Below are 15,871 nucleotides of genomic sequence, written 5' to 3' on the forward strand. Positions count from 1 at the left end.
CTGCACTCCTAGAAAATGGAAAAAATGGCACAAGAAGTGAAACCGATGATGAAACGAAACGCAAAAGAGAAAACTTGGATGATTGTTTTAATAGAAGTGAAATTAAAAAACGGTCACCAAGCAAAGCAGGCAACGAAAACAAGGAAGACATGGAAAATGTTATGATTACAATAATGAAAGAGCTAATGAATAAAAACGATGAAATGCTTCAGGAAATAAAACAAATAAGGAAAGAATAACAACAAACCAATAAAGAGTTAATGGATGTAAAAGCAGAGAATCAAAAACTAAAAAAAGAAGTAAAACAGCTACATGAAAGAATGGACTGGAGAAATTTAGCAAAAAGAAAAGCTTGATCGTAACTGGGTTGAAAGTAGAAACAAATGGTTATAAGAAATTAAAAGAAGAAATGGAAAATTTCATAGCCCAAGAGTTGCAAATACAAATAAAACTAAGAAGTGCAAAAAAAATAGGAGAAACAGTATGCGCAATAGAAACAGAAGCCCTCACGGATAAAATGGAAATCCTAAACAAGAAACGTAAACTAAAACAGCATAAAGATCGTATCTATATAAACAACGATTGGACATCCAAAGAAAAAGAAATACAAAAGGAAATAACTAAAATACCAAAGGACGAAAGAAGCAAAGGTAAGCAAACGAAAATCGGCTACAAGAAATTAATAGTGAATGGCAAAATCTAGATATGGGACGAAGAGAGAGAACAGCTGATAGAAAACTCAAAAAACTAATAAACGAAGAACAGCGGCTGAAATATGATATTGACATGGCAAAAAAAGGCCTGGAAATGCAAACGGTTAACGAAAACAAAATAACGCACACAAAATAAAGAAATAATCTCAATAAGAAGAAAAGAACAAAACCCATTAGAATGGGATCTTGGAATATTAGAACCATGCTGGCAGTAGGTAAGATGCAAGAAATAGCTCTTGAAATGAAAAAATACCAAGTAGAAATCCCTACAGGAAATACGACGGAAGAAAGAAGGAAAAATTGAGAAGAAAAACTTTAGCATGTATTATTCGGGAGAAAACAAACAGGGAATTAATGGTACGGCATTTATGGTGAACAAAAAAATGAGGGAAAAAGTGATACAATTCAAAGCAGTTAATGAAAGGATATCTTACATAAGAAAATAAACAAGCCAACATCTCGATAGTCAATTGCTATGCACCCACCGAAGAAGCAAACCAAGAAGATAAAGCAGAATTATACGACATCCTGGAAGAAACCTGTGAAAATATTCCGAGGAATGACATATTAATAATATTGGGTGATTTTAATGCAAAGATCGGAAAGGAGGACTATAATCGTAATGTAGCTGGCAAAGAAACCATTCATGAAACTACGAATGATAATGGAGGAGAAATCTGCAACCTAGCAGTAGCAACAAACACATATGTAGTTAGTACTGGGCATAAACATAAAAAAAGAACACAAAATAACATGGATGATACCAGGAAGAATGGATGGAAACCAAATAAATCATACTCTAATTTCGAAAAAGTGGACACAAATATTACAAGACGTAAGGTCATATAGAGGGGCAAATGGAGGCATTGACCACATATTGTTGATAGCAAAACTTAAGATGAAAATAATCAAAGCAAATAATCATAAGGAAGGAAAAAGGGGAAATGGAATATAGCCAATCTGAAAACGCAAGAGACAAAGCAACATACAGAACATGCAACAGCATACAGAACAACTGGAACAGAAATTGGGTCAGTACGAGCACAGAGAAATAGAAGGAGAATGGAAAAACATAAAGAACATCATAACAGAGACAGCAGAAAAAATAATAGGATTCCAAAAAACAAAGAATCGAAAGAATGGTTTGATGAGGAATGTCACCAAAAAAGTCAACTGAAGCACCTCGCAAGAAACAAATGGCTACAAAGTGCCGAACAGGAACAACTGGACCAATATAGAAAAGAAAAACAAGAAGCATTGAAACTCTATAGAAGAAAGAACAACACACGGATCTCTGAACAAATGCAAGAATTAGAAACGAATAATAAAGACAACAAGAAATTGTTCGAATAGATAAAACAACAATACAGTACCAAAAAATCTGTCAAAAAAATAAACAAAAAAGATTGGGTAAAACATTTCACGGACCTATACAAAAACGACAATAAGGCATATTCAGAGGATGAGGATATAAGAGATAACAGAGATGAAGAGGAAGGCGCACCTACTTATCAGGAATTCATGGAGGTATTAAAACAACTAAAAGTAAACAAAACGCCAGGGCCAGATGAAATCAACAACAAACTGATCATCAACGGAGGAGAGGAGCTCACGAAGCGAATGCACAAGTTAATGGTTACAATTTGGAAGGACGAAAGCATGCCCATAGAATGGAAAAACGGACACATCGCACCAATCTTTAAAAAAGGAGATCCAACTAAGTGCTGCAACTACAGACCAATTATGCTACTAAATACAACGTATAAGATATTGACCACAATTATAAGAAACCGACTAGAAATATCATAATTCAATACACAGAAAAAATTATAGGACCATACCAACAGGGTTTTAGAAAAGGAAGATCAACAATAGATGCAATACACGTACTTACACAAACAATTGAAAAAAGCTATGGACATGACATAGAATTACACATACTATTCATCGACTTCTAACAGGCCTTCGACAGCATATACAGACAAAAATTATTAAAATAAATGAAAAAAATGGAGATAACGGCAAAATTAATAAGACTATCTAGAATGACAATAAAAGACTTAACAGCAAAAGTTAAAACAAATGAGGGCGATACAAATGACATCAAAATAGAACTTGAAGTAAGACAAGGAGACAGTCTGTCAACGACAAACGACACTATTTAATATCGCTCTAGAAGGAGTACTTAGTGACACAGGGCTGAAAAAGACAATTATTCAAAGCTCAACACAGATCATATGATATGCAGATGACCTGGGACTGGTAGCACGAGATAAAAAAAGACTAGAAGAGGCACTTTTAACCCTGGTAAGAGAAGCAAAGACGAGAGGATTAATAATCAATCAGAATAAAACAAAATACGAGTATCTTATAAGCAAACGAGACAATGTAAACAGAATAACAGAAATAAAGATAGGTGAAAATACATTCCAGAGAGTAGATTGCTTCAAATACCTGGGGGTGATGGTGGACGGCAAAAACGGAAGGAATATAGAGATAAACGAAAGAATGAAAGCAGGTAATAGAGTATATTGGAAATATCACCAATTACTCAAGGACAAAAACCTGAGCAAAAAACAAAATCAAAAATATACACAGCAGCAATCAGATCAGTGATAGCCTATGGACCAGAAGTAATGTGCCTTACGAAAAAAGTCGAAGAAAAGTTAAGAATGATTGAGAGAAAAATTATGAGAAGAATACATGGCCCAGTAAAGACAGAAACAGGGGAATATAGAAAGCTGATGAACCATGAAATAATAAATATAAATAAAGGAGAAGATATAGTAAAATTCATTAAAGCACAAAGGCTCAGATGGTTTGGGCACACACAAAGAAGAGGGGTAGAAGAACTGATCAGGAAGATAATGAACTGGAAACCAGTAAAAAACAGACCAAGAGGAAGACCAAAAATATCAACTGCTAGACGATATACCAAAGGTGGAAATTGAAAACCGGAGAGAAAAGATTCAGGACCGGAGAGAGTGGAAGAAGATAGTAGAGAAGGCAAAAAAACATCACAACCTATGAACTACGACCTAAAGGAAAAACGGACTAATTTACCGCGTGAAATGGATTAAAAGAGATATTTAAAGGATATTTGAGCGAACTATACTCTAACAAGAGTGAACGGTTCATATAATAATTCCAGGTATGTACCTGTATAAATTACCCTTCTTGAAGTTGGTGTAAAAGGTATTCATCATTTATGTATTGTCTTTTGGAAGGATTATTAGAGAAAATCCAAATAAATTTTGAAAAAATGGCTGAAATCGCTGAAATTCTTGTAACAGATTTCGTAATGAGTGAACATGGGTGTAAGTTATTGGTGGTAAATGATTTTAAATTTCACTTAAAGAAAGTGCTAAAAAGTGGAAAACATTTATGGTACTCTTCTGCATCTGGTTGCCAGGCAACCTGTTATACCGACAGTTAGTTTTTTTAAATATTTTGAGTAGTAACTATGTTGGTTATCAACAATTTGATGTCATTGTCTACCAGTAAGAAGAAAAACATTCAAAACAAAATTTAAGATAACCGCATTATAGAGCATGTAAAACAATTTAAACAAGGTTTTATAAATTTCGCTATACTTAATTGTTGCTTATAAAACTATAAATTAAGTCAGTTTAACGTTAATATAACTTATGTAAAAATACAACTTATATCTCGATTTTACGTGAAATAGCTCAAAGCAATGAGTAAAAATACACGGTTTTTATGACACTCAGTGTAACTACGTAACAATTGTTTTAGTTTCTATATGGCCGGAATAACAAAATTTATGTAAATCTGACCAATTAAAACTTTCATTTTATAAAAAATTAAATTTTCAAACACCAGTAAAGGTTTACCGCGATTACTTTCTATTAAACATGCCATTTTTGTCAAAATTCCAATTGTGACTAAAATAAAGTACTATAATTAATTAATTATTATTATAGATACCTACTGTAATATTATAGTAAATAAATAATTTCCTCGAATGCCTTTTAGTAAAATCTACCTAAAAGAACCATTTCGGTTTTGGTGAGGAAAATACCTGTGGGATTATGACATACTCTTCCAAATGCAGGCAAACAATTATTTTGGTGAGGAAAATACACCCGCCGTCCAAAACGGTCATTTATTGCGCTATGTAGGATTAGTTGCAGAGGTCTATTTCTCTCGCTGTTCCTTATGATGTGACCGAGGTATTCGATTTTTTATTGTCAGCTCTTTTTCATTTTGAATTCCATACAGTGGCTGCTCGTGGCTTTAGGAACAGGGTCGGCAAGGTTTTGTCTCCTCAAATAGGTATGCCATCTAATTAAAAGGCTTCAATTTCATAGGAGATTTTTGGTTTTTGTTTTTTTTTATTTTTTTTTCTATTTTTTTTTTTGTTTTTTTTTTTGTTTTTTCCTATAAATTTAGAACCTAAACCTGTTTATAAATTAAGTCTATTTAGTCTATGTTGTTTCGAAGTAGCAAAATGGGTTATAACGTCATTGTAAAATTTATTATTGCTTTGGAGAGATTTTAAAAGTTTTTTTCTATTGACATTTGAAATTTGAGACAAGTTTGACATTTTCTCTTGTTTCATGGTGTTTCGACAATACGTTTTGTTTTGACTCTTTTGAGACAAGAGAAATCCGGTTCATTTGAGGCAGAATTTGCCCACATTTGAGCACAATAATTTATTAATTTTGGGAACAGTTTGTTGTACCTAATGAATTGCAGTATATAAAATTATACATATTTTGTAACTTATCCCACCTTCCATTAATCCATTTTCTTATTTTATTTGATTAAGGAATGACGGATAAATTTTAATAAACTTGTCTAATAGATATTTTGAAAATTCTTTGGCGTAACTTTTAAATTTTGAATCGTCAAAGAGGTCAATGACTTATAACAGTGAGTAAATAATAGTTTTGCCTGGTGCAATAATTTTAACTTTTGCCTGGAGACCATACAATTCACCGGACATCAAGGCAGCGCCGTCATAAATTTGCCTTACCAATTTATTTTTGATATCAAAAAATTTTAATATGTCCTTTAAAACACCAAAAATATATTCTGTCTTATGGCTTCTACTCACGTCTGAAAACCTAAAAACCTCTCATAAATATAAGACGTAACGCGTATCGAAGAACAATTATTGATACTTGTGAATGACATGTTACCTCTATCAGTAGTTTCGTCTACTTCTACCGAAAAGCATCAAAATGTAACTACTAATTATTGATTCTTTCATTCTGTGCTGTTTTAGGTACGCCGCTAAATGTCTTCGAGTCAGAAAGTAAATTAGAAAACTTGTTAAACGATTTTATTTGTTCTTATAATTAACTTGAGTAAAAGATATCATTTTTGTAATCATCAAGTACATAAATTCAAGTTCAAACCTTTTTCTATCAGGTCTCGATAAGAATTTTAGCCATGTTTGATTCTAAAACATATTTTTTTAATTGTTAATGAGGAACGTTTCTTATGGGGAGACGGGCATTAACAACTAAAAAACAATGTTTCAGAATTAAATAAGTCCAAAATACTTATCAAGAACTGATAGAATAAGGTTTGAACTTAAATTTAGGTACTTCCTTATTTTAAAAATGATATTTTATACTTATGTTTTTTAGCCTCGAAAATCGTCATCTTTCGTTCTTTTTTCAGTTTTAAATTGTTTATAACTAGAAAATGATCAACTTTAGAGAAAAATTACAAAAAACCTTTTTGTTTAGAATGACCTAAAAAATCTGAAATAATGTCTCCCGGGTTCAAAACTTTTTTGTAAATTCATAAAAAATGTCATTTTTTAATTATTAATTAATTATAGTTAGACCAAGCTGAAAATGCGAGCATTATCATAACGAAAACTTTGTTTATTTACGTATTTTAATTCATAATATGGAAACATGCTATTATGAAAAGTTGTTTAGAATTAAAAATTATGTTTTAATGTGCAATTATATCATTCTAATTTAAATGTTGTGAACTATAAAGGTACTTTACTCTTGATCGAAATTCATATTTTTTATATGCCTCGTATAAAATTAATAAAATTTGATATGTGATGGTTGCATCATAAACCTTCGACCATGAAGAGCTTTTTATGAAGAATAACTTTTCTTCGTCAAATTAAAAATAAAAGAGTTATAAATGAAAATGTTGTTGGTATCCATAATTTGAGAAAAATCTTCAAATATTTTTTCCATAGGGCTTTTCATCGATTGTCATTTGTTTCGAGCTTCTGTCATAAGTTGTATAAACTGTGTATAATACTAATATACACGGAATCTCGAAACAAATGACTATGAATGAAAAGCCCTATTAAAAGGATGTAATTGCACATATCAGACCATAATTTTTTATTCCAAACAACATTTCGACACTCCCATCGAACAAGGTTGTAACATAAGTTACATCTTTTTTCAGATTTTTTAAATGAGGTTTTTAAATGAGTTGTTTAATAATAATGTTAAATGTTGTTTGTTGCACGTAGTTTAATTTATAAAGTATTCAAACATATGGTGCATCTCATAAGTAAATTTATCGAAATAAAAGTAAAAAAGGATCTACGGACTTTTTTCCTTTTTGATAGCTGCTCAAACTCAAATGTAAATAACCTACGCTTTGCTTAACAAATTCAGATTAAAAAACTAGCCTACCTACTAGCAAAGATTTCAGCTGACGTTTAGTGTGTCGAGAGAAAATAAAAGGATTGTGACGTCACATTTTAGACTTTGAGGTCGATTATCTCGAAGACGGTTAGAAATATCGAAATACCGTTTTCAGATTCGGATTCAGAAGACAAGACTACATAAGAATCCATCGATAAATCTGCTCTAAGTATTGCAGGAGCGGCAACGCAATAACACACAGATTTTGCGAATTTATAAACGAAAAGTTTTCGTTGACAAGATTAGATCGGGCAACCCTTGTTTTTTGTAATTGTTATCATGCTAAATTATATATTCAATAATTTTCATCCAATAAACAGATCGGTGCAAATCGACCTTATATCGTATCTTATAGACTAATATCACCATAGTCGTGCTTTACTGTATGCTTTACGTACTTGTGTTTATGCATACCTGAAATAGTTGCGGAAGTTTTTCATATAATTTGTACTTAAATAATTCTCCGGGTAGTTTTCAGGCTTTATGCTCTGTATTATGTCTTTATTCTTTTCTTTTCTCAAATTGTTTATCAATTTCCCGTTTTCTGTGCTTCTGATTATTCCTAGATAAATACATTATTCCTTGGCAGTGTCTATCCCAAGACGCGTTCTTCTTCTTAAAAATTTTCCTTTGTACGTCTGCTTGTTTTTCTTTATATCTGTATATTTTCTTTAAAGTTCTATCATATATTTGAAAATATAGAAAAATCTTTAGAAATAAACTTTGAATCACTGTATACTAATTTTAAAGTTGTATTTAAAGCATATTCATCTTTAAAAATAAAAAAAAATTGACATAAATTAAAAATTAATGTCAAATCATAAAAGTTGATAATTTTTACCAAATAATTTTCAGGAGGAAAAATAAAATAACATTAAGTTAAATAGAGTAATTGGTAAAGTAAACACGTATTCATATTTTCAAAGAATTATGGGAAAACCACAAATGTAGGTAAGTATACAGATCGAATAATTTTCATAGATAAGCCACACACACACACAACTGTTTTTGTGCACCAATAATCCTCTAAATACTCTCCATACATATTATATGGTAACCATTACAGGTGACATTTTTCTGATAACATTTTTCGACGTAATAAGTCAGTCAATAAAGTGATACATGGATTTTTACAAGTGATTAGGACAGAGATTACCTACAGATTATGTACAAGTTTCTTCGAAACGATTGGGATAAATTTTATAAATTTTTTCTATACCTAAACTATATTGTATTATATTATATCGTATTTTATAATATTAAATATATAGGCTATTGATTATGTACCATAGAAAGGAACTACAACGTTAACGGGGTTTTATTATTTCATATGGTCAATGAATCTCTATATATGAAAAAACCGCGGAGTACTACCATTTAAAGGGGTGCGTTTTTGAGAAATGGGTGAATTAGTCCCTGGGCACAGGTTACATTAGGGTGAGTTCTATCCACTTTTGCTACAAACACGTCTACATAAAAATTGTTCCTGGTTAAATTTCCTATCTAAATATAACTTTTTAAAGTCAAAGATACTTTTTTTTACAAAAATATATTCAAAAGAAAAAGCACAAAGAAACCCAAAAGAAAGAACTTTTGTTTTTTGTCCCATAACTTTTGTCCACGGGGATATAGGTATAGACATTGCTTCATAGAAAAGAAACTTACATATTTTCTCTTTAAAATGATGTTTAGTAGAGGTCATTGGGATTTACAGTTTTTGAAATATGATTTTTCAAAGTTCACCACTCACAGCAATTTTGGGCAATTTTCCTTGTTATTTCGCAAATATTGTTCTGTAACTTTTTTCTACGTAACTTTAGGTATATGCAATGGTACATGTAAGAGGAATAGAAATCAATTACCTTTAAAATGGTCTAATGTATAATGTTGTACGACTTCTTTTAAAGAGGTTATCTTTTTCAAGACTTTTAACGAGTTTTTATATTTTTACGATTATTTTTTAAATTTCCCATTATAACTTTTTTTCTATATGGTATATATTATATAATAAAAAAGAAAGCTTATTCTGTTTACTTTAAAATAGTGTATTATAAAAAATTCTAGGGTTATTTTTGAATAAGATATGCTTTTTCAAATTGTAATAAGTAGGTACTTGCAACGATTTTTGATTTTAGGATTATTTTTTAAATTCCTCTTTATAACTTTTTTATGTAATTGTGTATTATGATTGAATCTTATTTTTTATAGGTAACACTTTGGATCCACTTCACTCTCCCGGGCAAACTTCAAAATATGGATTAATTCCAATATTTACTGTTAAAGCTCCTGAACCTCAAACTTTGCTTGAAAAATAGCATGTAAATGTACCAAAGGATGTACAAAAAACTGCAGTTGTAGGAAGATAGGAATTAGTTATTCAATATTCTGCAAAGGGTGCATGTGCATGGGTATTAATTGTGGGAACTCTAAGATAACTAAGATGTCAGAGGAAGATATTGAAGCTAATGCTAACGAAGAGATGGACTTTGATTTTGAAAATTTTTTAAATGTCAACGTTTAAATAATTTTAACTCGAGTGATGTTTTTTAAGACTAATGTTTATGTAATTTTTGTAAAAGAAATAATTTTAAATAATACAGGTAAAAAATATCAAAGAATCACTCGGTTTCCATTATGTATTTAAATATAGATGATACACCATTTTAAAGAACAGAAAGTAAGCCTTCTTTGTTGCGCAATATGTATATAGATAGTATATTCATGTACAAGAAAAAAAAAGTTATAATGAGAAATTTCAAAAATAATCGTCAAAAATGTAAAAAATAATATTTTTTTTACATTAGGTATTATATAATATATAATATATTATATAATAATTTTATTTTATTTTTATATTATATTATAAAAAAATCGTTAAAATTATAAAACCTTGAAAAACCATAATCTCTTTAAAAAAAGTCGTACAACGTTATACAGTAGACCATTTTAAAGGTAATTGATTTTTATTCCTATTACGTGTACCATTGCATATACCTAAAGTTACGTAGAAAAAAGTTACAGAACAATATTTGCGAAATAACAAGGAAAATTGCCTAAAATTGCTGTGAGTGGCGAATTTTGAAAAATCATATTTCGAAAACTGTAAATCCAAATAACCTCTAGCACACATAATTTTAAAGAGAAAATATGTAAGTTTTTTTTCTGTGAAGCAATATCTATACCTATATCTTCGTGGACAAAAGTTATGGGACAAAAAACAAAATTTATTTCTTTTGGGTTCCTTTGTGCTTTTTCTTTTGAATATATTTTTGTAAAAAAACTATCTTTGACTTTAAAAAGTTACATTTAGATAGGAAATTTAACCAGGAACAATTTTTATGGAACGTATTTGTACCAATAGTGCATAGAACTCACCCTAATGTAACCTGTGCCCTGGGACTAATTCACCCATTTCTCAAAAACGCACCCCTTTAAATGGTAGCACTCCGCGGTTTTTTCATATATAGATGTCCATTGACCATATCAAATAATAAAACCCCGTTAACGTTGTAGTTCCTTTTAGCTATCTTATTTTGAATATAATCAATAGCCTAATATTGTAATCGTAACTACACTTTTACATTTAAATATTAAGTTTGCCGTTTACAATCAACAATCAACATATTTATTATTTTTTAACATGCAAGCGTAGCAATCATTGATCGTGATGGCATCACAGCTTAGCACTCGTTTTCAGTTCATTTTGAAAATTCATTTTCGTAAAAATGGGTTAATAATACATTTCTGTGTAATGTGTAAAGTAACGGTGTAACGCGACAAAAATTTGGTCAAAAATCCCAATTTTCGTTATTTTACACTCTGTACAAGACTTTAATTTTTACAAACATTTCTTAAGAAATTATTTTGTTGGCCCTATCAATAAAATCCCGTTATTCATAATACAGTGATGAGCATGCTAATAACCGGCAAAATAGCGCAAAAGATGGAAAACATATTAAATTGTGAGATAAAAAGAAATAAAACTAGTAGAGTTGTTAAATTTAGCGATAGTAACATATAAATTGACATTATATTGATTATTTCCCACCTTTAGACGTACCAGAGGAGTATGTCAACTAAAACTGTCACTGTGACAGTGGCATTTCTCAAATTCGTTGGATACGTCTAAAGGTGAGAAATGGGAAACAATCAATATAATGTCAATCTATAAGTTACTATCGCTAAATTTAACACCTCCACTAGGTTCATCTCCTTTTATCTCACAACTTAATATGTTTTCCATCTTTTGCGTTATTTTGCCGGTTATTAGTGCGCTCATCACTGTATTTGGAGTAACTTGTCGTTAGCTATTATTTGCAAATATATAATCAAATAGATACCTTCAAAACTTTTATCGAAATACCGCGTTAGTACTGTTATAAAATAGGTATATTCCAACCACCTAGAAAACACAAAGTAAGGGCACAGTATATAGAGGTTCCACAGTAAAACCACTCCTCTGTCGGCGCTTTGATCTCAAGAAGTAATACCGGCAGTACGCAATTGGTAATTCACCAGTGGTGGATGAGGGTTTTCCCTGTTACAATCCGTACGTTTCTATGCGACTAGCAATGCGAGAGTGGAGCAAAAGCGACTAAGAACATTGCGCGGTCGCCATGCGCGACTACAGATTTTACTTCAAATTTTTCGGAGAGTGGTTCTACTGTCCCGCTTTATACTGTGGTAAGGGTAAGTACCTTTTCTATTTAAATATTTTTCTATAAAAATGAATACCATTTAATTTTATTTCATTTTCAGCTGTGTATCAAGATATAAGAGAAGTTCTTTGTGAGGTTCGAGACCCCCATCAAAGGATAAGATCATTAGGGTCTCTCTTAGGCTTATTTTTCAAATAACGAAATAACTATTTCAGCATGAGCATGAATCAAATATGTTTAGCTTTAAACGACTACAGAGTATTACGGCTTTGGCCACACGGGCGATTTTTTACGGCGCCGTAAGAGATTATAGATTTTCAGCAAGCATTTGATACAATAAAAAGATCAAAATTAATGGTAGTTCTGAAAGAAATAAGAATACGAAATAAATTAAGAAGATTAATACAAATGACAATGAGTAGAACTGTAGTTAGTATAAAAACTCAAGTAGGCGACACAGAAGAATTTGTCATCAATAAAGGGGTGAGACAAGGAGATTCATTATCAGCAACTCTGTTTAATCTTGCCCTAGAATACATCGTCAGTAAGATCAACAAAGGCACCCTCCGAACGAGAGAAGGACAAATAATAGCATACGCTGATGATATTGTGCTAATAACAAAAAAGAGAAAAACAATGGAACGAATGTTAAACGAAATGGTAACAGAAGGAAAAGTAATGGGATTAAAAGTAAACCAAGAAAAACCCAAAATAATGAGATTTGACAAAAACTTTGAAAACAGAAAGGTTAGAGTAGGAGAATACACTTTTGAAGAAGTCGAAAAATTTAAATATTTACCCCAATTTTTATTTTTTCAAACTCTTAATAATTTCTTTAAACGTCTGTTTAAACCATCTAAAAATAGATTGTTTAGGTATTTTTTATAAATTTATCATTTCTACGTATGGTTGAAATTAAAATCTGTTTATTTATTAGTGACACATATTTTCTAGATAAAATATTTGATAATCAAATTTGAATAGAAATGTATAATAATGTATATCTATACCTACTTACCTATTATAAGTGCAGAAAACAAAAACTGTTTTGCCTTGTTGTGACAGGTTAAAATTAGAAACAATACTTAATGAATTGTTAATAGGTATCATTCGATTTTAAGAACAATGTTATTTAACAACATTGCGCCACAATATTATTTATGTACCTAGATAATATATAAAGTATCTGGAATTATTTGTCTAAAATATGCCCCAATATTTTTGAAATTTCCATTTATTTATTTAATTTAATTTATTAAGAACAAAGTGTGTTCAAATAATAATAAAAGATATTTTCGTACATGTTACAGTGTTACAAATATTATTTAAATGTTTGATTATAAATTCTAAATAACAATACGAGAAAGTTGTTCACCGCTGGTGGAAAGGAACTCCAACCGGCCAGTTCCCCCAGTCTCGTTTTAGCGTGAATCGACAAGTTCCGACAAAGTTTCACGTGTAACTTCGTTTCGTGTTCATTCATTATTTCGTTTCGTGTTCATTCGAAACGTTGGAAAGTGTGGAAATTCAGAACCAGGGTTGCCGATTTGTACATAATTATCAGATTTTAACTTAACTTTATCGCATTCTGATATTGGGGTGTATTCTGTAACATTTCCGTTAAATTTAAGAGGCCTCTAAAATTTAACTTTTAACGGTCCTCTAAAACTTTTGGGTTACATTGACATTCTGTAAACACATATTATAGAGGACCGCTAAAATAATATTTTTAAGAGGAATCCTCTAAAAGGTTTTGGAACAAATACGGCAACGTTGCACGTTGATCGTTTTTGAACTACTTTTAACCTAGAAATTGACCGAAAACTGACTGTCAGAGGCCAAAAACCTTAAGAAGAAGAAGAAATTGACAGTTTCCTAGAAAATAATATTTATTGGATTTTGGATTTAATTATTTTTTAGTAAAACTCATATTTTCCAATTAAACATTTTTATTTATAAAGTTATACCTACATTAAAATATTGCTGAAAAATTGCATATCTTTCTTCTCCCCTTCGACACAAATTTTGGTCAAATGGTCTATTTTCAATAACAGTAAGGTCATCTTATTAATCTGTATCTGGTTATAAACCTTCTGAAACGTCACCTTTATAAACATTTGGTAGGTTTTGTAATGTTCCACAATAACTTTAAATAATTTTACCTGCATTAATAGGATTTAATTGCTTTGACAAACATCTTTGACTTCCACCACTTTTTCAATCACATTTCTAGGTAGATAGGTACCTACTTCCTTTGAAATGGTAATTGTAGTTACTTTTAGGTCAATTACTTTTTGTTTTTGTTGTAATCTAAAATCAGCTCTACAAAAAGAAACAAAAATTTGAATTTTGTTGCTTATAGGTGTACTGTGTCGATTGTAAAGTAAAATGAGACTTACTTTTCATTATTATTTATTTAGTACTTCTTCACCAAATACGTTATAGAAAGCCATTTGCCATTTTTAAATATTTATCTCCAGTATAATACAAGAATAAACTACTATTCATACAAACATAACCCAACAAAAATAATTAAACCACATTTAACGGACGGCTAAAAATTTAGCGGGTACGTTTTGACATCCTCTAAAATATTTTTATTTAGAGGGAGTTTTAACGGTTTAGGTTATGATTTTAACGGATGTATGATTTACAGAATACCAAAATATTTTTAACGGGCGCTAAAATTTTAGAGGCCTCTAAAATTTAGCGGATGTGTTACAGAATACACCCCATTAAATCTTTTTTTAATTGATAATTTTAAAATAATTTTATACGTATGCCTGTGGGAATTATGTCAATGATTGGGACATAATACAAAATATTGACGATGAATTGCGATTGTATTGTCAATCTTTTGCAGAAATTCCAGAAAATATTCAAAAAGAATCTCTTACTGGTATAAATATAGTGCATTAACTGATAGTGCAGCAGTGGAGGTGGAGAAATAATAAAAAATTTACATTTTATTTTAGATATCCTTGTTTGTTCACATTTAAATGCGATCTATGAGCAAATATTAAATGGATTGGTTCTAGTGTTAGCAAGTGAATGAGTAAAATAATGTTACTTCTTTCAAACACATAAACTCATTCATTTTCACAAGATTAGTATGAGGAAATTTTATTTGAGAGCGTTCCACAATGGTTCAACATGTAAATTAGTTTTATTATAGTACGTATAATATGAATTATATGATATTACATATATTTTGTTACAAGTATTTTTGAATTAACAAGTTAAGTTGAATAAAATACCTTTTTTCTTAATGCTTTTTTATTCCTACCCTCAGAAACCAGGATCATACATTTTAACATAATTTTTAGCAAAATCTGATAATTTTAGCAGGGGCTTAATATAATTTCATATCGTGACATCGGCAACACTGTGCAGAACTCCGATCTCGTCGATTGGCCATCAGTGCAGGCGAGTCAAGAGCACGCCAGCGGATATTCCGATAATGATTAGCATGCCAATCTCGCATGGGGAATTCCAAAGATGTTTATGTTGGTTGACCTCTTTTTAAAATTATGTTAGATTAGGTTAGGTCTGAATTGGTGTCAAGTAAAACAGTTTACAATTTTTACTACCTAGGTTTGAATTTTACTTAACCAATAAAAGTAATAATGTCTGATGCTCACTTTCTCTTGAGCTTTTTTATTTTAAATTCGCTGTATTCCGTATTTTATCTAGATATAGCTGATTATTCAGTTCATCTGAAGTATAATTTAATTAAAATTTAACAAATTTTACATTTAATATTTGGTGCCACTTCGGTATGCGGTCTACCGTCTAATATGTGGTCTACGGCAATTTAGCTGATTCGGCATGCGGTCTACGT

General features: G+C 30.6%; 1 protein-coding gene across 1 annotated transcript in view; it reads right to left on the minus strand.

Annotated features, from left to right (window-relative positions):
- Nucleotides 1–13,100, minus strand: part of LOC126884000 (uncharacterized) — a 217,737-nt gene extending 204,637 nt beyond the window's left edge. The window contains exon 1 of the mRNA XM_050649779.1: nucleotides 13,049–13,100. The gene's annotated coding sequence lies outside the window, so the exon portion shown is untranslated. The remainder of the gene's footprint in view (nucleotides 1–13,048) is intronic.
- Nucleotides 13,101–15,871: the final 2,771 nt, after the last annotated feature.

The sequence above is a fragment of the Diabrotica virgifera genome, chromosome 4 (genome assembly GCF_917563875.1).
Source record: "Diabrotica virgifera virgifera chromosome 4, PGI_DIABVI_V3a".
In the NCBI taxonomy this organism is placed as follows: Eukaryota; Metazoa; Arthropoda; class Insecta; order Coleoptera; family Chrysomelidae; genus Diabrotica; species Diabrotica virgifera.